The 26,920-nt window shown below is 49.5% G+C and overlaps 1 protein-coding gene across 3 annotated transcripts in view; it reads left to right on the plus strand.

Annotated features, from left to right (window-relative positions):
- Nucleotides 1–1,123: 1,123 nt before the first annotated feature.
- Nucleotides 1,124–26,920, plus strand: part of SH2B2 (SH2B adaptor protein 2) — a 66,385-nt gene continuing 40,588 nt past the window's right edge. Inside the window, exon 1 of one of the 3 annotated variants that reach the window (XM_073315653.1) lies at nt 1,124–1,395. The gene's annotated coding sequence lies outside the window, so the exon portion shown is untranslated. Of the gene's footprint in view, nt 1,396–1,779; nt 1,798–2,345; nt 2,410–26,920 lie in introns of those variants that run through there. The other 2 variants (XM_073315655.1, XM_073315654.1) reach the window with 2 other exon arrangements.

Consider the following 26,920-nt stretch of genomic DNA (forward strand, 5'->3'; position numbering starts at 1 on the left):
GAATATCTCTTAGGTAAAAGTGTTGTAGCCCTGATGGTCCCAGGATATTAGAGACACAAGGTGGATGAACCCAGACCTAACCAAGAGCCCTGCATAGCTCAAAAGTGGCTCTTTCACCAACACAAGTTGATCCAATGAAAGATATTACCCCATGTGCCTGGTCTCTCTTCTGTAATGATCATCCTCAGCTGAAAGGTGCTTTACCATCCTTAGGTCTTGCCCCATAAACCCTTATGCTCAGGAATAAGCCTTACTTACACAGCTAGTCTCCTTGACTGAGCAGCCCATGAGCAGAGAGGAAGGATGGGCTAGTGGTCAGGGCACCGAAATGGGACTCCGGGCAGAGCCAGGAACTGACCCCCAACCTTCTTATATGACTTGCCCAAGGTCATTTAGACCCAGCTTACCAATGGGAGTTAGGTGCCTAAGTACATTTGAGGGTCTGGGCCTTAATCTCTCTGTTCCTCATCTTCAAAATGGGGACCTAACAGGGACATAGTGAGGATAAATATTTGGGAGGGGCCATATAAAAATGGAGCTAGAGCAGCAAATGTGAATTACAAGGGCCCCCACCAAAAAACACTGACCTAGAGAGGTCACTGGTCACTGCACACATAAATACACAGCCCCCTTCATGTAGCTGCAGTGTTTTGCCCACCTCTTGGTGACCAGGAGAAGTGGATCTGGTTTCTTTGATGCCTCATGGAGTCATCAGAGATATCGATCAGTAAGTGCTGGAAACATTGGCTGTTTTGTGTTGAGAACATACTGTCCACGCCGAGGTCCTCTCGGGGTACACAGGCCTCTGGGGCGGCCGGTTTTAGTTATGACCAAAATCCAGCAGACTTCTGAGGGGGCAGCAGCCAGTGCCCCCTTCTCTGCCCTCCCCGCCACCCCCGTCTCATCCCGCCAAGAAGCCGGGGATCGGCTCCCTCCTGAAGCCGGTGTCCACGCAGCACCTGGGTCAGCTCCAGGACCCGGGGGCAGAAGAGGCTTGAGACCGGCGGCACCAGGGTGCTCGTCGCTGCACGCTGGCCGCGCCCGCCCGCCCGCTTCAGGAGCGGGTCCGGGGCCCGCGCGGGGCTACGGTCCCGGGCGCCCGGCAGCTCCCGCTCGCTTCGGGGTCCCGCCCGGGCTGCAGCGCCGGGCGCCGACTGGCCCAGCCGCCCCAGCGCCGGGGCCCTTTACGCCCCGCCGGGCAGTGGGAGGAGCAGGGGGCCGGGCCGGGCCGGCCGCCGCGCTCCAGTTGCGGCGCGCAGGGGCTGCCCGGCATCTGTCTCCGCCCGCATCCACAGGAGCCGGGCCCGCCCGTGGGGTCCCCCCGCCGCCGCCGCCGCCGCCAGCGCCCGGGAGAAGCCACCAGCCCCGCTCCCGTGCAATGAGCCTCCGAGCCCAGTAAGTGCCTCCCCCGCCCCGCCGGCCGGGGCTCGCAACCGAGCCGCCAGCCGCCAGCCGCCGCCTCCCCCCCGGGGCTCGCGCGGTGCCGTGGCTAGGATCTGGGGGGAGGCTGGTCTGCGGGGGGCGTCCGCTGCTTGGAGCGAGGAGAACGGAGCCCCCCGTCCCCTTGCCGTGCTGCTGTTCCTCCCCCCCCCAGCAAATAACCAGCGGGGGGGATCCCTCCACCTCCTTGCAAATCACTGCCCACCTCGCCTTCTGCCGACCGTGGAGCGCCCTTGTTACTCCAGGGACCCAAATGCGGGGGGAGGCTACTCCGAGCCCCCGTGGCTCTGGGGCAGCGGGCGTTCGCTGGGAAGGATTGTTCCTATCAATGGAGCCCTGCTGGCGATTTAATGAAAGGTTTCTATTGGGGGCCCCGCTTGCATTGCTTCGGGGCTGTGCTTTGAGAACGGGGCAGGGCTGAGGGAGGGGGAATCCTGGTACTGTATCGCAGTGTCCCACAGCCCCCCCTCACCTATTGCTGCATGATCGATTGAGGTTACCGTTTAGCTGCTGGTTGATGTCGTGTCCCTTATGAGACAAATGACAAGGACTCCCCGCCCCGGATCCTGCTGGAGGTTATGCTCAGGTGTCTACCTGGCTGCTTTAAGTGGAGGAAAGGGTTACAGAGCAAGGATAAACCATACAGCAGCGGGCTCCTGGCTTGATTCTGCTGTCTGTCTTGACAGCTGTGGATGGACGGCTGTCCTTCTTGCTTGTTGGCAATTCCACATCTCTAGCTACTCACTCTCTTTCTCTCTCTCCCTTTTTTTTTTTAAGAGACACTAAATCTCGATGACAGCCCTGAGTGGCTGTAAACTAGGTCTGTAATGATGCAACTGTGGCATTGTATGTAGGTAGATTTGTTTTGTTTAAATATTTGATCAGGTAAAATGTATGGGGTCTGAACTTCCAGCAGTCTTCAGAGCTGCCTGGGGTCTCAAGGTCCAGGCTGGGGACCTCAGACAACAGGTATGAATTTTTGGGCTAGTAGGATGTGGAGAGAGGTGTAACTTGTGTGATTGCTTGGCAGACTTTTATTATTGGTAAATAAAAGAGGTTGGTGGTATTTCTCTTTCCTTATTTAGGGCCTGAGCTTGCAAGGTGCAGGGCATCTCCACTTACCAGGGAAATGAATGGGTGCTTGGTACTTTGCAGATTCAAGGTGTGTGTGTGTGTATGTGTGTGTGTGTGTGTGTGTGTTAATTAATATACAAAAAACATGCTTAGCCCTTTAAGTACAGTTTTCTAGGGCCTCATGGGTTTCCCTATTGCTCACAGGGCTCTCTTCTTTGGAGAGATTTGCATTTCCCTTTTAGCAAGTTGTTTTCCCTCCTGTGGGCCTGATCCTGAGAAATACGGAGCACCTGCAACTCCCCTTGCAGTCAATGGGCCTGATTCTCCTCTTTCTTGTCCTGATTTTGCACTGGTGTAACTGCTGATTTTAGGGAAATTGCTCCTGATTTGCATTGTGTAAGTGAGAGAATCAGACCCATGCCTTTGGGCAGCGCTGGGACTTTGTGGCAGTTCTGTTTATCTCCAGTTTCTGCTGATGCTGTTTTGTAACAAGTTGGACTGGAATACAATAGACCCATGCTTTAGGGGTTTGAAATGGATCCTTATTGAGACCATGTTATGGGAGGATGAATGAACTTCAGGAGCTGATCATTAAGATCATTCCAAACGCCTCTAAACTACCCTCTCCATTGCTGCTCAGAATCCTTGCATATAGCAACCTTTATCTTATCCACAAAAAGCGAATGTTTGTTCTAGTACATGTCACAGCTTCTTATGTTCCTTAGGTAGAGTATCAAAAGCATCTGAATGACGTAGGAGAACTAGTTCCACTGAAAATCAGTGGGTCGTGTGCTCCTATGCCACTCTCCTGAAAATCCGAGCCCCTCTCCTTTGGTATTTTCAGGCTTGTATTTTCTCTTGTCTTTCACATCTGTATGTAGTGAATAGTCCTGCGTGCTGCTCAGCAGCACGCATGGTGTTTTGATATAATGCTGCCTCGCACCCAGATATGTCCGTTAACCAACTTACTTTTATTTAAGTCACTTACTCCTTTCCTGTCTCTAACTGTAGGATGTCTGGCATATCTCACTATTAATTGGAAACCAATGCATTTGCGTGTCTGCTAATTTGTACTGTATGTCAAGGGCTGCCTTTCTCCTTGGGTTTTCCCCTTTACTTCACTCTCTGTCTCAGTTAGCTAATGAAAGCTAACTCTGTATTTACTTAGTTAGTTAGTGCCAGTGTGGTCCGTCCTGTAATAACTTCCTTTGGAGCTGATGCTCATTCCCTGTGCTGCTGAATCTGCTGTGAAAGTGTGTTTTGAGATAACTTGCAATGGCTTTTGTTTTAAAACATGTTGCCCTCCTTCTCTCTAGTTGCTCATGTTCACGATTTTTCTCTAGGTTTGGAATTTTGATGATTTTTCTGTTACAGTTCCCCCAACTTGTCTTCTTTCTGCTCTCCCTCCTTTTTTGGCCTCATTACCTCATCTCTTGGGGTCTTCTGTATATGCGTGTGTATGTCCCATCTGCTTCCCTCTGCTAAGACCACTCCAATTTCCTGCCATTCCTTGGTCTCTGGGGTCCCTCTTGTATCAAACAGTTGCTATCAACCATTTCTTGATGCTGACAAACTTCCCAGATAGCATCCTGTCTAATGCTTCCTTTTTGGGTCAGGTTATTGAGGAAGTTGGTACCAACTCAAGTCCTCTGTGTTCCTTGACCCCATTCCATCTGGCTTTTGCCTGGGAAATGGCACAGAGATTCTGCTGGCTTCATTGGTGGTTCTTCTCCATCGCAGTGATGGACAAAGGTCACATGCCCACGCTGATTCTATCAGCAGTCCTCTCCCATCTGTTTCGTTAATACATATGTCTAGAACTTGGAGCTACTTATTCATATCCCCATTTTTGCCTCATTCACATGCTGGGTAGATACAGGATCTATGTTCTTGTGTAATGGAGCGTGGGATTGTCAACCTCCTAATGCACATAGTTTCTTCTCCGATGGTCCAAATTGCAGCTCTGGTCTCCGCTTTCCTTAGTATGGTTCCAATACTGATCCATATCATCAGGAGCTAGCTGCTGGTCTAGCCCTGTGAGTTGAGCTCTGAGAGAGAAAATGAGGTCAGAGTTTTTTGTTTTCACTTATGTGAAGGAAATGAGGAAACCCTGTAAGAGGATGTTGGAGAATCCCAAAGGTGGTCAGAATTTAAGTTTAAAGAGGCCTGCACACACACCTCTGCTGTCACTGTTCTCTCTTTTGCCACCTGGGAACTGTCCATCAAGTGCCAGTTCCTGAAGAAGAGTGAGATCCAAGCCTCTGGTGGGAAAACCCTCAAACGCCAACCTTTGATGTATGCAGTCTCTGCAGCCTGGGTGTACCAGCTGCATCTTCAGCTGTTTGCTGTGCTTTCTAGCTGCCCTCTGCTCCTTAATGTCTCAGACCGCAGGTTGTATTTCAGATACCATTGCTCCAATAAAATATAGTCTACATGGACACTGGGAATAGAAGTGAAATGCTAGGAATGATAACTCTGATGATATGGTCCAGCTCTGGTTGGTTGGGTGTTTTGCCTCTCTCTTCCAGAATTATGAAAAGTGGAAGGTCAGTACGATTAGCTTAGAGGGGAAGGTTTAGTGGTATCTGCGTCCGGTATGAAATTCTTAGACTCCCTAGAACCACAGGTTCAAATCTCAGCAGGATCAGTTAAACCTTTCATCTTTTTTTAAAGTGTTCCAGGAAATGTATTTTGTGTCTGTCAAATAAGAACTTAAAAACCAATTACTCTGGGTGCATTATAAGTATCCAAGATAGGTAGGGACCTCTCTGCTTTATACTTGACCCTGGCACTGATGGGGAGAGTAGGAGTCTACCCAGAATTCTTGTCTTCACCTTTTCCCTCCTCCTAACTACTGTGCAGCATGCTGTCCACTCCAGAGGCAGCTGCATTTTACTAGTGCTGTACCTGCAGATCTGGAAATATCCTCTGTAAAACTCCTTCAATCTAGAAGTGTGACTTTTGAGTTCCAAAGGAATGCTCCAGCCAGCCCTTCTGTACTGGAGGAAAATGGCAGCTGTGGAGGGCTAAGTGAAAGGGATGCTTTCTGGGGTGGTGTGAATGGCTTTCTCTCCTTTATGGGAGGAGGTGGAAACAGTGTCTCCTTGCTGGGCTCATTTCTCTCTCTTGTATATTGATTGTCTGTCTGCAGATCTGCAATGAGGGTGAACTGCACTTACTCCATTCAAGCGGAGACTTGTGCTCAACTGTGCAGTCAGCTGGATCTCAGGGAAGACAACAGGGTTGCACAGGAAGGACATAGACAAGCGTGGGCTTGAACTTTGTTTCCCAGTCTCTCCAGTGTCGAGAATTTAGGGCAGGGAGGAGTCTTCCTCCACTGCTGGGCTGAGGCTGAGACCCTAGCAAACTCTCTTGCATTCTTCTCTTATGCACTGCAGGCCAAACAGCTGAGAAACTCCAGGATAGTCCCCTCTGCCCTGTAGAGAGCACCTGGGCCATGAAGGGGAGGTTCTGTCTCCATGCTCCATTCAATTTGTGGCCTCTCTCCTGAGAGTGTCAATGTAATCATAGCTTGTGGGACAAAGACACCTGTGACTGCGCTGAGTCCAGTACACTTGCTTCACACAGGCTGCTGAACAGCCGCCAGTACCATCTGCTTACCGGTAGCAAGCAGGCTGCACTTGATCTGCTGACCAGGAGGCAAACCTGCTCAGCCACCCAGTCCCTCCTGAAATGGAAGTGAGGAGAGGCAGGCCACAGTGTGAGCAAAGTCCAAGCCTAAGCATTTTCGTGCTCTAGCTGCTTGGTCTAAAAGATCCCAAGAACTTGGTTTAGTGACGTGTTGGGGATTGTTGGAGCCTTGTTAAGCTAGAGGCCCCTCCATCATTTCACTTGAGCCTGCCTCAGAATCCTGGGAACAGTGCTTACCAGCGAGCCTGCCCCACCGCAATCTGTGTCTCCCATCTCGCACGTAACCTGCAGCCAAGACTCTAACTAGGGTCCTTGCTGTTGGAAGTAAGAAACGTTACTGTGTGGGCCAAATGGGAATCTGTCCCGGCTGAGCCAGCAGGAGCTGGGCTAGACTGTCTTAGCTGGAAGTCCCTCTCTGCATATTTTGCACTGTTGTACATTGAATGTATTGTATAATGTGGTACTGGCTAGGGAAACAGAGTAGGAGGGGAGCAGTTGAGGTTAAAGCCATTACCAGGGATTATAGAAATCACTTTAACAAGAGATCTATTTGGGGAGGTTATTGAAGATCATCGGAATTTCTACAAGGTGTTTTGCTTAATACACCACTGAAGTAATTAGCTGGGATTTCTACATTTATTGCTAACATGCTGCCTAGAATTAAATTTCCCCAGCTCAGATGTTGTTAGATGGCAGTTTGTCTCCGATCTGCCTGCAGATAACGTTAATGATGCAAGCTGGGAATTGCAGTGACATCTGCAATTTAAAAAATTAACACAAACCCATGTAATTGTACCCCAACATCCTAAATCCCATGTTTATTATGTGTGACAATGGAACAGCAGGGTTTTAAAAAAAAAACTATTTGGATTCGCCCCCCCACCCCATAATGAAGTACACAAGAAAAGATTTGCTATAGTTCAAACCAGAATTCATTTGGGGAAGTCCTATGGCCTGTGTTATAGAGACGGTCAGACAAAATCATCACAGTGGTTCCTTCTGGCTTTGTAATCGGAATCTGTGAAATAGTTTTCACTTCTGATCCAAAACTACAAAGCACATAGCAAGTGCCAAGATGAGAGTCCTGGGTTCAAACCCCCTGACACCCCATGCTACCAGCTGAAAATCATTGGGCTCCTTTAGGTTGCTTGTACACTTGTCCAGATAATTGCATATTGGCTGACTGTGAACTCAGCTCTGTGCATACAGGAAGGAATTCCATGTGTTGCTCTTTATTCTCTTTTCCTGATCTGTTACACCATAATCAGAAAAGTCTACAGATCTTGTCTATTCACCAGTTTTCTCCTCAAACAGCTGTTAGCACAGGGAGTAAAACATAAGACAGAAAATGTCACTGGGATGAACTTTTGGAAGGAAAAAGCCCTGTGAGATGAAAATCTCCATTTAATCTTAGTAGTGACAAGAATGTATAAAACATCAGGTTTTGCTAAGAGACTGTCCCATGTCCTGACAGCAAGCCTGGAGCACATATGGTGGAAATTGATCGAAGTGCTATTGACTACAATCAATGAAGGCTTCATGCACGGTGGGTTTATTATTATTGTTTGTATTCCAATATTGCCTAGGGGCCTGAACAGAAATCAGGGCCCCACTGTGCCAGGCACTGTACATTCATATAGTGAGAGACGTTCCTGGCCTTCAAGGGCTTATAATCTAAACAGACCAGCCAGCCAAAAAGTGGGAGAGGAAATGGAGGCTCAGAGAAGGGAAGTGACTTGTCCAAGTACATGCCACAAATTAGTGAGACAAGATGGGTGAGGGAATATCTTTCATCGGCCATCTTCTGTTGGTGCAAGAGAAATGCTTTTGAGCAACACAGAACTCTTATTCAAGTCAGCAGCAGAGCTTGGAACAACGCAGGTCTTCCTACCTACTGAACTGTGCAGCTTCTCTGCAGGATTGGGCCCCAAATGCTTGATTTTTGCAGCACTGAAATCAGTGGGTGCTTTACAGCTGATTTCAGGGGATGCGGAATTGGGCCTCACTGTGAAACTTTGGATAACTGCTTGTTTAGAGTTGTTGCTGCACCTATGTGCATAAGCAAAGTGTTGTGTGTAAGGGGAAGGATGAGATCATATTTTGCCAAGAATCCCTCCTAACTCGCAGTCCTCTTTATTTTAAAAGCTTCCATATGAAGGCAAACTTTACTTTGACTGTTCAGTCTCTGAAGGCCTTTTGAGGCTTTGGCAACCTGAGACCGTGATGTCTTGGAGATCTGAATGCCACATTCCACTGACAGGCAGTGTGGCTGCTCCTTCATCTTGAGCAGCAATGCGGGACCTCTTCTTTCATGCACACTGATCCATCAAGCATGTGGTTCTAAAGTACCAGGGCAGCTGCTCTGGAGGCTGCAGTGGGAAATGAGTTTCCTTCACAACCTAATAATTCAGAAACGCCTGCCCCGTATAGTGAAATTCTGTCCATCGCATACGGCAATGCTTGTCCTTTGACTCTATTTGCCAAGGGCCAGTTGTGTGATTAGAACCTTAGAAACAAATAACCCAACATGGTCCCTGCCCCAAGGACTCTACGGTCCTGCTCAAACATACATCAGCCACAGGGTACATGAGTGCTGTTGTGATCAGGGAGGGGGGTGTGAGAATCTCGCAGGGCTTGGCCTCGGTGGGAGAGGTGGTGTTGGGAGAATGTTTGCCGGAGAAGAGGTTGCCCCCAGGAGGGTAGGGTGGTAAAAGAGAAGGTTACAGAGGGGTAAAAGATTTAGAGTAGGTGAAGGGAAGAGATGATGATGCAGGCTGAACTGTTCAAAGCTTTTGTGGTGAAGATGAATGGCAGCAAATTAACAGTAATACATACCGCATGTAAAGCACAGTCTATGTCCCAGTCCTATTGAGGCCCTTTTATTTTACATCGCAATGTAAGTGTTCTGGCATGCTCCTTAAAAGACCTTGAGAACATGCTTAAGGTCTGTGCCCTTTGGCTGCACTATATCATAAATCATGCTGTGGAGACCCGTTACCTGAGTGGGTGCTGCCCACCCACCATGGGCTTTGTAAGCTCCAAATTCCAGCCCGGCACAGCTAGCTTGTGATTGATCCAGTTGCGGGACGTCACCTAAAGGAGTCCCAATATGGGACACCTGCAGGCTTCAGGGACGCGCCATGCTGGTTCTGGCCATTAGCGCATCTTCCTCATGCAACCGACTTGCAGTGAGACAGGCTTTCATGAGCTCTCCTGTCTGTGGGATAACCCCCTAGGTGTCAAGTTCACGCTCCCTTGCTGCTGTTCACTGGAGGTTGCGTCAGGCGGCAGACACAGCCGCTTCACTCAAAGGTAGGAGGCCATCAGCTTGCCCGTTTGGATGGCTTAGGTGTTTGTCCTTCTCTTCTAGAATGTCCTTCACTTGGGAGAGAGGCAGGGACTGATGTGCTCTGCCAACCTAAGTGTCCAGTCCGCCGGTGCAGCGGGCCACCGCTTAACTGTGTAGGTGGGGATTGAACATGGGACCTCTGGCTCTGAAAGCATCAGCCTCTATGACCTGAGCTAAAAGACGTACCTCTGTCAGCCAAGACTCATCAACCACTATGTGTGGCTGAGGACAAAGCAGCACACGGCGTGGATGTGATTTGCACTGGCTCTTTGCTCTGTGTGAGCAGCAGGAGGGGAGGGGAGGAGAGGGAGTAGTTCATCACAATTATCATTACTCCCAGAAATGCTAGTAGGCGAGGGAGAGAGCTGCATTTCTGTGAGTTGCATAATTTTAAAATGTCTGTGTTGAGTGGCAGGTCACCAAGGCAGAGGTGTCTGGAGTTCACCCAAGAGCTTTTGGCTGATCACAACTTTAAAGAGAAGTGTTTAAAGACCAGAGATTACAAGGCTTGTTGTAATGGACCATATGCCTGTTATTTATGGGGACAGATGCAAGATTAGCTGTTCTCATGATCTATAATTAGAAGATTCTCCCTCTCTATGAGGTTCTTGGAACAGTAGACTTCTGCCATGCTTCAAAGTTTTCTTATCATGAGCTTAACAGATGTTCTTTCAGTGCTCTATGAACCCATCTTGGACAATCGGTGAAATTCAAAAGCGTTCACCTAGACAGTAATAGAAAAGACACATGCCACTAGCTATGCAGGGCTGGAATGTGGAGCCCAGGGTTCTAATTCTGCAAGTCCCTTCACCTCTCTGTGCCTCAGTTTCCCCATTTATAAAAGGCATAGAGTGGCACTGACCTGCATTCATAAAGGGCTTTGAGACCCGTAGGTGGAAAGAACTATATCAGTGGAAATTCTTATTTGCCCATCTTCCGCCTTGATCTCCGCAGACAGACCATCCTCTCATATCAAGGCTTGAAGAGAGCCAGAGCACCATTTTCCACTGGGTGCAGCATTGCATACTGTCTGCATCAAACAATTGAGGGCCTACAACTAGGGAGTTTCTGCTAGGCTGGTGTGTGTGTTGGGGTGGGGGAGGTGGTGAGTAGCGAAATGTTCTGCAGAGTTGTGAATGTGGCCTAGTGGATAGAGCACTGGAGTGGGACTCGGGAGACCTGGTTTGGTTCCTTCTCAGCCACAGACTTCCTGTGCTGATCATGGGCAAGTCACTTAGCCTCTCTGTACCTCTGTTCCCCATCTGTAAAGTTATCTGGCACTGCCCTGCCTCTCAGGGGTGTTGTGATAAATACACTAAAGCTTGTGAGGCACTCAGATATTATCCTGATGGGGGGCCACAGAGGTACCTAAGATAGTTAGCAGCAATTTGAATATTCACCACCCAAAGCATGAGGTTTTGCAACATCCCTGCTTTTCTTTCTCCTGCTCAAGTTTGCTGGCCTCATTTCTCCAGCTCACACAGCAGGGAGGTATTTGACCAGCACATCTTTTTTCAGACCCGTGCTGCAGTTCTTAGTCCCATTGCCTTCGGATGCTGAGCAGACGAGCATCTCAAGTTTTAGCCTGAGATGTTTCAAGGCCACCATAAGTCATTTAGCAAGTCACTTAGTCTCTCTGTGCCTCAGTTGCCCATCCGTGTAGGGATAATACCGCTGCCCTATCTCACAGGGGTCTTGGGAGGAAAAATACATTAAAGATTGTGAAGTGTTTTGGGTGCTAGATAAGAAATAGGGTTGTTATTTACTACTTATAAGGGATTTGGTGCCCAAATCTCCTAGGCATCTTTGATAGCCCTCCTCTTAAACCCCATCCCCTGCTGCTTCCACCCGATCAGCAGCACTGGGGGCCTCCTTATCTCAAACAGTCACATATGGGGCCACAGTCTGCTCTTAGAGATGTTCATTGGAGTTGCTGTGGATTAAAACTCGTGTAACTGATAACAGGATCTGGCCCGCTGATCTTAGCTGCGAGGTCTCTGGCTACATAACCTTGATAGAACAGGATGCACTCAGGCACTGTTCTGAATCAAGAAACTTACCAAGAAAGCCTTTCCAAAGCCGGATTTATAATATTTTTATTAATGATTCATTCACATGACTGCATTTTTCCTCCCCTCTGTGGAGCTGCCATTCATCTAATGGAAGAGCAAGTTGAAACCTTGCTGTGCTTGACTCTGTGGTTTGCATTTTGCTGAAGGCCAGACAGCGAGTCTCGCTTCTGCAAGTGCCGAAGTCCATTTGGAGACGCGGGTGCGGGGAGGGAGACCTTTATTAAAAGGTAAGCAGCACGCTCTGGTTTTGATCTCCTTCCTCTCACTTGGAGTGGGGAGGCTGTTTAGTGGTTTTGGGGCATCTGTTCTAAAAGCTAAACTTGCTTACTCTACAGCTGGAAGAATTCCTAATAGGGCAGCGGATAAGAACTGAGAAGCCTTTTCTCTCTGGACAAATGTTTTCTAAGCTCCAAATGACAGGAGGGCCCTTTAGTGAGTCTGGGCAGTGAGTCAAAGCCTGCATTTAGCAGGTGATTGGTTCGGGGAAGGTAGCTTGACCATTAAATTGGAGGGCAAAATGTTCCTCAATGAATATTTCAGTGGGACAGACTGTAAAACAGGGGCATGAAGCTTGACTTGGATGGGAGAGGAAACAGACATCCAGTCTGACTATGCCTATTTATATCCTATAGATCTTCATTAAACAAAAAACCAGGCTCCTCTATTCCCATCACAGTGGGTGGAGAAGGTAAATGGGGGCAGTGGAACTTGTGACTGGAAAATTTGGATGGTTATTATCATTGAGCCTAGGAGCTCAAGTCATGGCTAAGGCACTGTACTGGGACTCGAGAGCATTGGGTTCAGTTCCCAGCTTTGCCAGAGTCCTTGCGTGTCCTTGGGCAATTTGCTTTGTCTCTCTGTGCCTCAGTTTCCCTCAATAACAGTCCTCTCTTTCTCTTAGCCTTTGTCTAGTTTAGTTATATTGTGAAGTCTCTGAGAGTAGGGACCGCCTCTCATGGGGTCAGTCTGCATGTGGAGCTGGAGATGTGATTTCCAACTCAAGGAGACAGACCTGTGTTAGCTTTGATTGAGCTAGAGGCCTAACAGTGTAGATGCGGCGGCACAAGTGGGGGCCCATGTATGATCCCATCTGAGACGCCAGGCATATACCGGGGAGGGGGGGCCTAGCTCCTTCTACTGCTCGCACTGCAATGCTGCCTTTCTGTTTTGCAGCATGCTAGCTCAATCAGAGCTGGTGCAGGTGTGCCTCCGTCGGATGGGAATTGCACCTTCCAGCTCCAGCGTGGCCGCAGCCCCTAGCTGATTGTACCAATGCCCAGCACAATTGGCCGAACGTGGTAGGGCCCTTTGGGTGCTACTGTAATACAAAGAATTCATTTATTCATCATCAGTCCAGGATCAGTATCCAGTCCTGCCTCACTGTTCTCCTTGAAATCCCTCCTTAAAACTCTCCTCTGCCATCCTGCCTACGAAAAAGGAGACAGCGCTGAGATTGGTGCCTGTCATGCTGGCTAATAGTCTCTCCTTGTTTCCTTGTGCTCCGTTTCACATACCCTTCTATTGTCTCTTGTCTTTATACTTCGATTGTGAGCTCTTTGGGGCAGGAACCCTCTTTTTGTTCTGTGTTTTACCGCGCGTAGCAGCATGGATCCTGTGGGTGGCTGGGGCTTGTCGGTATGCCTGCCGTACAAAGAGTAAGTCCTGAAACACCAGAAGAGGCCGTTCTTCTGGCACTTCCACCCTGATGGTGCAAACTTGGGGCATTCCTCCCACCAGCCTCCCAGCCAGGCTCCTGCAGAGCAGGGGTGCCCCTGATCTAATTAAATCCCTCCCGCCTGAGCACCGCTCTTCCTTTGCCATTGGGATTTGCATGCCGTATGTTCTGGTGGAGCCAGGTTGATAGTTCCGCTTGGATACCTCAGCAGCACGGCAATCCCCCAGGCCAGTCTGTCAGGTCGGGAAGCTGACAGGCCTGTAGAGCGCCAGGGATGGGAAAACTCACAAAAGGGGCAGAGCAGGCTGGTCTGAGAGACCAACGTGGTTCTCAGTTAGAACTCTGAGACAAAAGGGGGCCCTGACACAGCTCTCTGCTGCTAACACTAGTTGCTCTGTGTGCTGCGAAGCGACCAGAGTGCGGCTTAATAATAAAAAGGCAGTGAGTTTCTTTCTACGGCATTAAGAACCATGGAGACCCGGCTGCCAGCTTGGCTCTCCCTCGCTGCTTCTGCACTGTAGCTGAGACGTGAGGGGTGGAGGTGGGAGGTGCTCTTGGGACTGGGCTATTTCTGTTCCTCTTGTTCTTCCTCTTTCTTTTGTGCCCCTTTTCCCAACTGCGCTGGCGGTGAGAGTCCCCTGCCAGATCTGGGGCAGACACGTGTACGTCCGGGGTATCCAAGCTGCGGCCACTTCTGGCCCTTGAGGCTCTAAATTGTGGCCTTTGTGTGTGTGGGGGGGGGGAGGAGGCTGTGTGCGACCCATTGCTATGGGGCGAAGGTAGGAGCGTTGCTTCGAGCAGCTCTGGGAGCAGCGTCCCTGCTGACCACCTGCTGCATTGCAGCAGATGGAGGAGGGTCCCTCGGGCAGCTCCATTGCCTGCTTCCCTGCGGGGCTGTGGGACCCTAGCAAAGGACTGTTCCCCTCCCCCCCACAGCCACCCAATGAACGGAAGGAGCAGACGCTGCGAACCTATAGCCAGTTGCGGCTCCCCAATTCTCTGACCCCACGTGGGGGGCTGCTGCAACTCGAGCCAGCTGGTTCTGGCTCCCAAGAGACCCAGGGCCACCGGGGGAAGTAGCTGGAGCACAGCATGCACCAGCCGCTACCTCAACACGCCTTCTGCACCCCGACGTTCCCCCTGCACCATGGATGGCAAGGAGGGAAGCAAAGGGGCAAATGCCCGGGCTCTGCTCCCACTGGGGACTCTACACCAGTGGTTCTCAAACTAGAGCTGCTGCTTGTTCAGAGAAAGCCCCTGCCGGGCCGGGCTGGTTTGTTAACCTGCCACGTCCACAGGTTCGGCCGATCACGGCTCCCACTGGCTGTGGTTCACCGCTCCAGGCCAATGGGGGCTGCGGGAAGCGGTGTGGGCCGAGGGATGTGCTGGTCGCCCTTCCTGCAGCCCCCATTGACCTGGAGCGGTGGCCCTACTTTGAGAACTACTGCTCTACACCATGGAGGAATACCCAGCAGGGATCTGTGCATGGCGTCTGCTCCCTTCGCACTGGCCTTAGTGGTGGAGATGGAGCAGAGGGAGGAGGGATAGCTCAGTGGTTTGAGCATTGGCCTGCTAAACCCAGGGTTGTGAGTTCAATCTCTGAGGGGGCCATTTAGGGATCTGGGCCAAAAATTGGGGATTGGTCCTGCTTTGACCAGGAGGTTGGACTAGATGACCTCCTGAGGTCCCTTCCAACCCTGATATTCTATGAGCCAGAGAACCTACTCCAAAGTATTCATTGTGGCCCCTTGACCTCTTTGAAATAATGTTGGGTGTGAAAGGTTAGACACCGCTGGTGGGTGTGCGCACTTACACGCTGCTGAGTAGAGTGTGTGTTGATTCCCTCTGCTACGTGTGCCGATGGACCTGCTCCCAGCTCACCAGGCAGGACTGTGTCTCTGGGAATGAATCGTATTCTTCCAATCCCCGTGTACATCTTCAGCGGCTGTCTGTGTGCAGCCATGGAGGGTTACAACACAACTCTCTCAAAAGCTGCTGACAAAGTGCCTCCACCCAGCGGGTGGGTCCCAGAGGGCAGCACTTGCCTTTCCACAGACACCGGGCATGTCACCTTTGCAGCAAGCTGGGCCTGATCTCCGCTGGTTGTGGCCCAGGCAAGGGTTTTGCAGCCTGGAGATGTGCTGCACAGCTGTGAGTGTTCTGGGATCTTTCCTCCTCTCTGAGCAGATGTGAAATGTCTGCAGAGTACACGAACTCTACAGTGTGACACTATTGCACTGACGAGCTGGTGCCTGCCTGGAAATCCAAAGGACTCTTCTCGTAACATTCAGGGAGCTGATGGGTGACTTGTTATCTCAAGGATGGATCCCTCGAATTCTGATTTGTATCAGTCTTCTCTGGCCAGTGCCTGAGGTCTCACAGCTTCGTGGATCCTTATTTGTTAGCCAGGCCCTAGCTGTGGGTTGGGAGTTGCATTCTTTGAATAAAACCTTGCAATCGCATCCAAACCATGATGGTTGGGTATCCCTTGTTGTGCTGCAGCCATCATGCTGTTGCTGGTGTGATTTGTTAGCTCTTGCGTGCCAGACGGAGCTGAACTACCTCCAAGGAAAACAGTTACTGCGGGAAGTGATACTGATTGCTCTTCTCTGAATTGGTACTGAACCAACCCCACAGCATGGTGGTAAAAGAATAATGTGGCTATATGCCTTAAGCAAAAGAAGGGTACCTCCAGAACCAGAAGTCTTGTCCACTTGTGGTCATTAAAGATCCCGTGACGGTTTCTGTGAACGGCGTAGCATCCTGGCCAAATTCTGATTTGTGCAATTCGGTTTCGTAAATTTCCTCACCTTCGCAGTTTCAGTTGGAGGCACTGCTCTTCTTCACTTCCCGTTCTAAACTGTTGTGTAATTTTATGCACTGTTGAAGAGCTTACATATTCCAGTCCAGAGCTGGCTGCACGTCTGTGCTGGGTGAAATGAATCCAGTGTGTACAAAGGAGTTTGTAAATAATTTCAGGATCCGTCGGAAGGAAGGGCACTACATAAATGTCACTCACCACTTTTGAGTGGGCTCTTCCTAAATCCCATTGATAGCTAATTGTTTAGGGGATGGTTTGGTTTTGTTTCTGTTTCTTATTTTTTCTTTCATATAAAATTTGTGGGCTAGGTGCCATGATGACTATACGCTGTAGTCTCTCAAGCTGAGAATCTGTGTCAATAGTGGATCACTGTATGTTAGCTACACCTTAGTTCTATCCTCATTTAGTTGTCTGGTTCAATGAATCTTGCTGAATTTGTAACTATTCCTTGCTCCTTCTTGACCCCTGATGTTACGCATGCTCTCACTCTGTGCATTTTCACTGACGGCATTAATTTCATTTCTTCTTGAGGTCGGTAGCTTAAATAGACTTTCTGTTCTTGTCATTTGTCTCTGTTGACATGCATCCCTGGTGTACATAGGACCACATCAGAGCTTATCAGGAGGGATTTTTATAACATTACTACAGGCAGCTGACACTGGCTTTGGAATTGCAAAAGCGGAATTTCAGCTTGACCTGTCCCCAGCAATCGCTTTTCTTCTAAAACACGAATTCCCTTCTGAGGTTATGGCTTTATTTGGCTAATATTCTGTGTTTGGGTACTCCGTCCTCCTGCTACATCTTTGCCGGTTGGTTAGGAGACTGTTGCAATAAATCCAGGGCCACCAATACTTCACAACTGTTGCTCTACATCCCATGGTCAGAGAGAATTCATAGATTTTGAAGGCCAGAAGATAGTGTTGTGATCATTTGCCCTCCTGAATAACAACACTCTAGAGAACTTCATCCCACAATTCCTGTACCGAGCCCACAAATTTGTGGGTGAGCAAGAGTGTATTGTTGATAAAGATGTCCCATCTAGATTTAAAGATGCCAAGTGATGGAGAATTTATCACCTCTCTTGGGAAGCTGTTCCAATAGTTAATCACCCTGAGTTGTTTTTTTTTTAAATTGCATTGTATTTTCATTTTGCAGTGTGCTGACTTTAACTCCCAACCCCTGTACCTTAGAATATCAGGGTTGGAAGGGACCTCAGGAGGTTATCTAGTCCAACTCCCTGCTCAAAGCAGGACCAGTCCCCAATTTTTGCCCCAGATCCCTAAATGGCCCTCTCAAGGATTGAACTCACAACCCTGGGTTTAGCAGGCCAGTGCTCCAACCACTGAGCTATCCCTCCCCCGTAGACCTTTGTCTGCTAGATTAAAGAGCCTTCTCCTGTCATATCTTTCCCCTATGTATGTAATTATAGAGGATCTGAGGTTTTTATAGGGCCCCCATTAACGATTATGAGGTGCTCAGATACTACTATTTATCCTTACAACACCCCTGTGAGGAGGGCCGTGCTGTTATCCTTGTTTTTATGGATGAGGAACTGGGGCACAAAGAAGTTAAGTGACTTGCCCAGGTCACAGAGGAAGTCTGTGGTGGAGCAGGGGATTGTACCTGGGTTTCCCAAGTCTCAGGCTAGAGTAGGGTTGCCACCTTTCTAATTGCTGGAACTGGATACCTGATGCCCCGCCCCCTTCTCCTGAGGCTCCACCCCTTTTCTGAGCCCCGCCCCCTTCTCTGCCTGTTCCACCCCCAAGGTCCTGCCCTTGTCACTTTCTCCTCTCCCCCCGACCCCCATTGCTTGCTGGATTGTCTCAAGGAGCCTGCCTGCAGGTAGGAGGCGGCCCTAGCTGAGCAGGGGCTGGTGCGGATTTATGACCTGACGCCTCACCTAACCCTGTAATAACCGGACTTTTGGTTCGGGCGCCATTTAGGGTTGCCGGGTCACCTTTTCGACCAGACTTTCCTGTTGAGAGCCAGGCACCTGACAACCCTAAATGTCACCTGGACACAGAAGCCAAAAACCGGACTGTCCGGGTAAAGCCTGGCTGGGTGGCACCCCTCGGCTACAGCCCCAACTACAGGACAAGTCACCTCTTGTCTGTCTCCCTTATGCTCTGGCTCCAAAAACGCAGGGCCCTTCTATGCCTCGATGCCTTCATTTTTGTGGAGTGCTTTGGGATTCCTTGCATGAAAGGGGGCTATGGAAGTGCAAAGTGTTATTAATAATTCTCTTCTCCATTCCCTCAGACCTGCCTGGGTGTCTCACTGAGGCTTCACTTTTATAAAAGGGCCTCTTAAAGCCTGTCAGCCCCATGCTGATGAAAGGAATTTGCCGGGTGTGCGTTTCGGGGAGAGTTTTGAAATCTCTCTCATCAGGGATGTTTTTGAAGCCTGGCATTTCTCTCTGAGTTGTTGGAGCTTGGCTTGACGTCGCTTCCAGTTCTCTGTGCCGCGCGCTGGCTGGCAGGTTTTGGCCTGTAGGAATTGTCACTTAGCTCCGTCCCCCTCCTGGGCCGATGGGTGAGGGGAAACGTTGTCGCTGGGGGGTGAGCGAGAGGACGAAAGCAGGGGAACGTCTGTGGCTGAATGCGCTGGGTTTTGTAGAGGGCCGTGGCTTGGGGGAGCAGAGTAACTCGCTTCTTCCACACGTGTTGGCCTTCGTTATGTCACCGAGCTGCTTGACCTTGATGTGGGGCTTGTGTGTGTGGTGGGTGAAGCTCGCAGGGTAGGCTCCTGCCCATCTCCACCATCTGGGATAGTTTCATGGGCCTCTGCCCCTCTTAAGGGCTCCCGTGCTGCTACACCAGCGAAGCTCTGGCCTGGTTGCCCACTCCCCACCAGTCATTGTGTGGCTGGGTGTGAGGGACGGCTGCCCTGCCTCTCTCAAAGATGGCCTCTCAGACCTCTGGGAGCCGCAGTGGAGGCCAAGAGAGGGAGCTGCCATTCCAGCCTGGCCTGCCATTCCCTGGTAGCTGGGGCAGCTTCAGGGTGGGGGCGGTGACAAGGATGATCTGACCCCCCCTGCCCCAAGTTGCTGGGTATCAGTGACATCAGAGGGGCTTGTGCAAGCCCTGGAACCCCAAACAATTTGGATGCCTTGCTTTAGAGTGGTAAGCGGTGCTACCTTGCTGATAATGCCCAGTAAATGAGCCCTGCCTTAAGTCACCATGGCACGAGTTTTGCTTCATATCGTACCCATGCTTTTATACTGGTGCAGATCCATCCGTGCAAAACTCCCGAGGGTCGACGAAGACCTATTCTTTTATAACGCAGTATAATAAAAATGTAGGGTCCAGTCCTCATCTCCCTTGTCTGTAGGGTGACCACCCAACCTGTGCTTTAAGGGACATCCCATGTTTGTTGCCTGTTGCCCCACATCCTGTATGGACTGAGGACCCAAAAGCATTTGATGAGAGTCCAGTTTCAAGCAATAATTGTGCAGAGGGACAGACACTGACATACCCTCTGATTTCTGCACTGTGAACGGAGCACGGTGAGTGGAGGTGCCGTCACTTTAACGATACACCTGGTCCCCTATTTTTTAATGTATAGGTGGCCGTTCTCTGATAACATGTATACAACTTCCCATTGACTGGACAGTAAGCAGGGGTAGAAACTGGTGAAACCTCCTGTCCTCCTTCTGCCCCCAGAGAAGAGACACCTCCCTCCCAAGGAAGTTGCTCGGATCTGGCCCGCTGGGGAGGAAACGTGCCATGAGGATCGGAGCAATAAGATAAGGCAGCTCCAGCCAGGCACACTCAGTTCTGGTTTCCCATGTCTCTGTCTCTCCGCACTTCCGCTGTCCCTGTTTCTCTGTTCTTCTAAGCCTCTGTCCTTTAGGGCTGCGGGGCTCAGGGCTCCAGTTACTCGGGGCTCCAGTTCCGTTACTTCCCAAAGGCTCCCTGCGAGGCCTCGTGACCTGAGCTAACAAGGGAGAATTTCCCTCAGGAGCTGCCCTCGCTCCTTCAACCCACCCTGCTTGTACAGTGAGTCGGGAGGCACTGGCATAACTCCCGGGGTGTTAGGCAGGAATTCTTCTGGATCTGCATAAAAAAACCCAACCATCACCAGATTTATCTTTTGTAGCTGGCAATGAATTGGTGGGTGGAAAGCGGGGTGCGAAAAGCAGAGTCCATCTATTGCAAGTGCAGTCGCTGGAGGCCTGGCTCTCTCTGCATGGCAGGGTTGCCAATTTTGGTTGGACGTGTTCCTGGAGGTGTCCTCACATGACATAATATTTAATTAGAGATGAATCTTTAATTCCTGGAGCCTCCAGGACAATCTTGAAGGGTTGGCAACCCTACTGCATGGGCAGGGGATTCCCTTTGGCAGGAGAAGCTGTCAAAGGGTGGGGAGTGCGTTAAGAAGAAGCTTTTGATGCTGTTAATGCTGAGGACCTTGTTTTCAGAGATCTGAGCATCTGCTGCTCCTGTTGAACTGTAGCTGTGGATGCTCAGTGCCTCTGCAAATTGAGTCCTTAGTTTGGTTCTCCCTTCCAATCTTCCCTCGGCACCTTTTGCCCCTTCCTCCCCTCCAGTGAGGCACTGATAGGAGCCAGAGCAACTAAATGCAAGCACTGCCGATGGGGTACCAATATCTGCAGTCTCCCTCGCCTGCCACAGTACCCCTTCCCATGTCTCCCTGTCTGAGTGGTTTATCACTGCTGCTCCTGTGCTCTGGGCGTCTGCTGGTTGTAGATCCCTAGTGCCAGATCTGGGACCTGCGCATGGTCTGTGGCAAAGCATGTGACAGGGATGATTGCTCCCCGAGCCCAGACAAATGGAGAACGTGGGCTGAGAGGGGAGTCAGGTTTAGTCCCTTCCCTTCCCCACAAGCCTAGCTTCCTTGCCTGTGGCCCTCCTGTTCCCTGTCCCCCTTGTTTGTGCTGAGGGTGGCTCTGAAGGGAAAATTATTCTTCCTGGGAATCTTAGAGTTGAGGCGAAGTAGCTGCTCTTGAGCTCCAAGGCATTAAACTCTCCGCTCAGCGATGGATGGATAAGCGGGATAAGAGTCAGCTGCCCCAGTAACACACCAGTTTTGCTCTCTCTGCTGCTTTTACAATGTCCCTTGGGGGAATGTGCAGATGCCGCTCTGAAAACACCACCACCACCACCGCAGTATTTGGGCGAATGAGATTCTCCCAAATCAAAACCGGCGTGTGATGATAATGGCCAGAAATGGTGGTAGGGAGTTCAGATAACTGGGCAGCCTTCCCTCCTGTACATACTGACACTTGGGAAAATCCTGGCTCCACTGAAGACAATTGGAGTTTTGCCATTAACTTCAGTGAAGCCAAGATTTTTGAAAGAGTGAGACCCACTTCTGCTGGAGCACAGCAGTCGTGAATTGCAGCACCCACCAGCTTTCAATCTGGGTCTCTCCTAAATGGAATGGGACAGAATTGTGCCTAAACACGCTCCCTCGCGGCCACTTGTGCATATCTCTTAAGACCACACCTCGAAACCGTCAGACTTGCATCATTTGTGACCGATGAGGTTCGGCTTCTTGCTATCTATCCTATGGTATAAAGAGAGACTGAGCCTTGTCCGGGGGACACTTGTGGCGGTGTTGGATTCTGCAATGTGATAGTTGCTGTGGTATAGACAGGCCTGGAGAGCAAGGTCCTGGCGTTGAGATGGCTGTCTAGGCAGGCAGAAAAGTGTGTTCGCACCTAGCCTGGGATGTACAACCCTGTTGATTGTCAGAGGGCATGATGGCCAGAACGCTCGGATTATTCCTTTTTCTGCGAGAGTTGGGGCTCACAGACTCTCACCTGGAAAGTAGGCACATGGCACAGGCAAAAGGGATCTCTGACATCTGTTATCTTTCTAGCCTCCTCTCCTGCTCCACTGCATGGGGGATTGGCCAACAGCCTACCTTCCTGTTTTCTCTTCCTGGAAGGCTGATACCAAATGTTTAGTGTTTGCTCCTACCCTCTCTAGGTTAGTGGGACTTTTGCCATGGACTGCAACGGGGGAGCGGGATTGGCCCATAGTCTGCATCTAGCTATAACCACCCAGTTCCTTAACAAGGTTTGGCTTTCTTTTTGGCAAGTATTCCTGTGTCTGCAGTATCAGACCAATCAAATTATTTAATTTTGGTTTGTGTGCTGTAAACCCAGATTCTAAGGTGGCTCAAGAGCCCCCATCCTCTCATCTGCCTGTTCTGAAGCACTCGGTACTTAGTGGTTACCCACAAACCCCTCACTTGTTTCAGGAGTTCGGACTCCAGCCAAGCGGAGCAAACCTCCTGCTGAGAAGGATGGAATCAGAAACCCTGGTTTCTTTTTTGATCAGGATTCTAAGACCAGACCGTTTCTCCCTGCAGCTTTCTGCTTGGGCAGCTGCAGAGATGTGAGTTCAATGCCTGGCCTGACTTTTATGCTTCTGGAGGACCTTGGGCATGGGAGAAGTGCAGAGGCAAAGTGCCTAACTCCTCACAGCGGTCTCTGATTGCAGCTCTGTTGATACGGCTCGGGGAGTCCAGTCTATCCATCCTTAGCCAATTAGTGCAATGCAGGCTCCTTTACTGAGAGCAAGAGCGATGCCATTGGCTTAATAGGGGTCTGAACAGAATACCTAAGGGTCTCTGATAGATCTACAATACAGCCCCACTTAACCAGCATGTAGGGATCAGTAGGAACCATCTGAGATTCTAGAGCAATGTTGTTGTGCTTTTGGTAACCAGCAGTTTCTGTTTGAGCAGGAAATTCAGGCTAATGGGATTAGGGCCACATGCGTATAGGTCTGGGAGTGTTGGTGCAAAATGGCCAGTGCTGTGGGGTCCCACACACACAATCGTTGTTTTCCGGGACAATAGTGCTGCTCAGAGTTCCTGCTTTTAAACACACCACTCCATTTGCAGACCTGGCGTAAGTGGGTGAGGGGCCGTTGAAATCAGTGGTACTTACTCCCGGTCTGAATCTCACATGGTGTCCCTTGCACTGTGTAGTTCCTTTGGTCAATGGTTAATAACTGGTCACTTAATCTGCTGGCTGTTTATTAATAATCTTCTTTCACTGGAAACACAGACTCTCTCTGAGCGGGGTATGCCATGAAATGTCGGTGAAATTTAATGAAACTGGCCCATTTTCCAAGTTGCCTGCAGATGTTTCACCGCTTCTGGTCCTCAGGAGACCAGCATGGGGTGGGTGGTGCCTGTAGAACTATCCCAGCCCGGCGAAGTTGGCAGAGAGATGGGGCGATGGAACCGTTTCATTGGGCCGTGAGAATGCTTAAGAAACTGGATTCTGGACCTGAGCATTGAACCTGCTTTTTAAGAGGAGCCACTTGGCTCTTGCTCACTGAGCATATGACAGCTAATGTGGATTCTTCTGTTCCTGCATTCTTTTTCCTAGCAGTGCTCAGAAGGAGGGGAAAGTGCTGCACTCCAGCTGCCAGGGCAAAACAGTTAGCAGCTAGGATGCCTTGCGCTTCTGTAGTCCTGCAGGAAACTTGCTATTAATGAACTGGACCGTACCTCTCCTTGCAGCCAAAGGACTGGATGGTGATAGGAGGAGGTCTCCTGGCTTTTCTGTCTCTCCTCCCTTACCAGAATCACCTTAGGTTGCTTTGGATACCTGCCAATCATAAAGCAAGCCTTGATGATTGCACAGATACTGCTGGCACAGAATGGCTACTGCGCACCACCCCAGAAGTGGCTGCACTTCTGTGGTGGACTATCTCATTGACCTCAATATTCAAAGCTGGCTACCTGCAAAGCTGTCTCTGCCCACCACATGGGGGATACAAAGCTGGCCCTGAGGCTCGTTGTGCTGCACAGCTAATGCCCTTAGCCCCTGGAAGAAACACCGCATGTCATTTTTCAAGTTGCCCCTCCCTAGTGGGCTCAGGGGAGCCCAGCAGGGCATGGATGGAAGCTCATTTGGGGAGAAGGGGCAGTAAAAAAAAATAGGAGGAACCCAGAGCCCCCTGTAGAATGAATTAACAAACCGATCTTCCTCCAAAGAGAGCTAACCCATGACTTTTGAAGCCCACTGTCCTTCTATGTCATAGCCCTTCCTGAGGAGCACTGACCTCGTGGAACAGTCTGTGTGTGACCAGGTCAGGAACACAAGACCGAGGTGGCTTGGCTGTAAGCACCATCTGCTGAAGCTATCTACATTCGCATCAATTAGCTGGCTTGTTATCTTTCCGTTCCCCAGCACTCCGGCCGCACTGCAAGCCTTGCCTGGCTGTGGGAGCCACCCAATCTGCTCCTTCACATTTTTTGCATTTCTCTCCCTCCGTGCTGCTTCGCACCCTGCTTAACATTATTCAGTGCAGCTGCTCAGTAGGCTCCAGGCCCTTTCCCAGTCACTGCAAGGGAGCACTTTAAAGAGCCACTCACATCAGAAATGTCAGCATTTTGCTTCTTGGCCCTGGGCTCATTGATGCTGGTAAATCCAGACTAAACCGCTTTTTTTTTTTTATCCCAAAGTCAAGTTCCTTGATTGACCACAGTCCTCTTGTGATGTTTCTCACCATCTGCCTTGTGGATGCAAGGATGTGTTTATTGTTCTAGTCCTTTTCCCACATCACTGTTAAGATACTCAGTTCTCAGAAATTATTTCTATGCTCTTGCTTCATTCTTTGCTCTCCAATTCGGTGTGAACATCCTGAATCAACATCGGGTGTCCTGGTACGGTGGAGATGGGGATAGTGTAAAGAACCAGGTAGTTCTGCTTTGCACCAAAGTCCTGTCTAAGTAGTACTTTCAGCAGATTCTCTTCCAACCATCTTCACTGTGCAATAGGCTGCTCTCCACCTCTTCATCTATATAAAGCTGAGTGGGTATGTTGTAACCCACTGCTAAATGTGTACTACAAATCCCCGTGCCCAATCCACAGAGGATAGGAATCCGTTACAGTGCCGCCTTGGGAGCCTCAGTTCTGTAGCGCAAGCAATGGCAGCTCCTGCTTTTAGCTCTGGAGGTGCCTCTGGTTCGGTCCTTGGTGCCTTGGCCAAGATGGCAGCCATCGGGGAAGAAAAGGGGTTTAGCTACGAACACCACTTACAAGTATTTGTGCAAGCACTATGCAGAGAAACCTAATTCTTTAATATGGGTATATCTAGAAGTAATGAGACAATCATACAGATTGAATATTAGGAAGCGTACTTCCTAGAGCTGAGCTCGGCTAGACTTTCCCTGGGAAAGTGGTTGATGTCTCTCCGAACTGGGTTGAGCCTTGGGAAATGCATTGTAGGAAAGAATCCCAGGGATGGGCTGAATAATCTACTCGGTCTTTTCCATCTGTGTGGATTTTAGGATCCGTCAATAGAAGGTGCAACAAAATGGATGTCTGATCAGTGCTGCTGTTCCCCTGGTCTTGAGGTTTTCTGGAGTGCCGGTGATCTGTACTGGTTCCTGTGGATAGCATGTAGCACTCTGTTTCTCAACTTGCTTGAAGCATGGATGGATCATTTCCCCTGTGAGGTTCTGGCTGCTTAGTGATCTGTTCATGGATCCAGAGTCAGTCAACTAAGTGACAATCATCCGTCAAGAAGACCTGTCTTCAGCTGTCAGCCAGGGGATGGCGAAGTAAAGAACGGGTCAGAAATTGGACAAAGCTCCTTCCGTGGTTAAGGTGGGAAAAGAGCTCTTGCAATTTGTAACCTGGTCGCACAGCCTGGATCTAGCTGATGGAGAATCAACCTGACAAGGAATAGCTGAGCTGTCAGCCCTTCTCTGCACCAGTGACGGAGGAAGAAAGATACAAACATGGGGCCAAGTAATGGTACTAAATAGGGAGTCTGAGGGTCTCGGTTCAGGACTGTCTATAAAGAGAGGAGATATCACGTTTATTGGAAAATTCAGATTAAAATTCCATAGTACGCAAGGTGTGAAACCAAATGTCTTGGTGCTATTAAATTTTATGCAGACTGTACTCTGGTGGGTCATGCATCTTCTGTTGTTGTAACTTTTGTGTAGTTTCAAAAAGTCGTGGATACAAAAATGGAACGAAAGACATGACAGAAATCCAGCCCGAGAAATTAATGGGCTGACACTAAAATCCTGCCTTTGGTATGAAAGACCTGTAGAACATCTTAGGAACAGGGGATAAATAATATCTTAACAAGTAGTGCTACTTCGGATCAGGTTTTCCTTGGAACCCAAGCTAAAATAAGCCCTATAAAGAATACGGCCACGTTACCAAGTCGGATACAAGATCAGTAAATCCTGCAGGTGAATCGTGTTGGGAACTTTCAGATGGGGCTCCTTAGTGGCTTTATGAAAAATCAATAATACTTTTGCATGGTCATAATCATAAAACAAATGGAATTTATGGCCTCTGACAAGACCATGTTTCCCAGGATATAAGGCAGAGGTGAAATAACCCAAAGCAATAAACTAAACTAGGCTCTTAGGAGGAAACACTTTATTTTTTTTCCCTCCTGCCCGCCGCACTGGCCTTGAGTCTGGGGTGGGAATTTTCAAAGGTGCCTACAGGAATTAGGTGTCACTCTGAATTAGGTACCTAATTCCCATTTAGAATCCCGATTAAAGTAACTTTTGAGTGAGCAACTTTCTATCCCATTTGCTAATGATGGCAAGCCCCCAAACATCCAGGACTAGGAAATAAATGATCCCAAAATGATCCCAACATGCCCAAGTAGCTGTCTCATACTCCAGAACTGTAAATATTTTCTTTAGTTACTAAAAATAAATGTCCTATCATGAATAAAATCTGCCTAAGGCCATGCTCTTTCTGGTGTTCAAAATGACCTAAGTAATTTTACATACAAACAAGTAACCCTTTTATTGTCATTAGTCCACATCCTGGTGTGTTTTCTCCCCAGCTAGTGTAAGAAACAAACAGGATAACA

This window comes from Lepidochelys kempii, chromosome 17 (assembly GCF_965140265.1).
Source record: "Lepidochelys kempii isolate rLepKem1 chromosome 17, rLepKem1.hap2, whole genome shotgun sequence".
Lineage (NCBI taxonomy): Eukaryota > Metazoa > Chordata > Testudines > Cheloniidae > Lepidochelys > Lepidochelys kempii.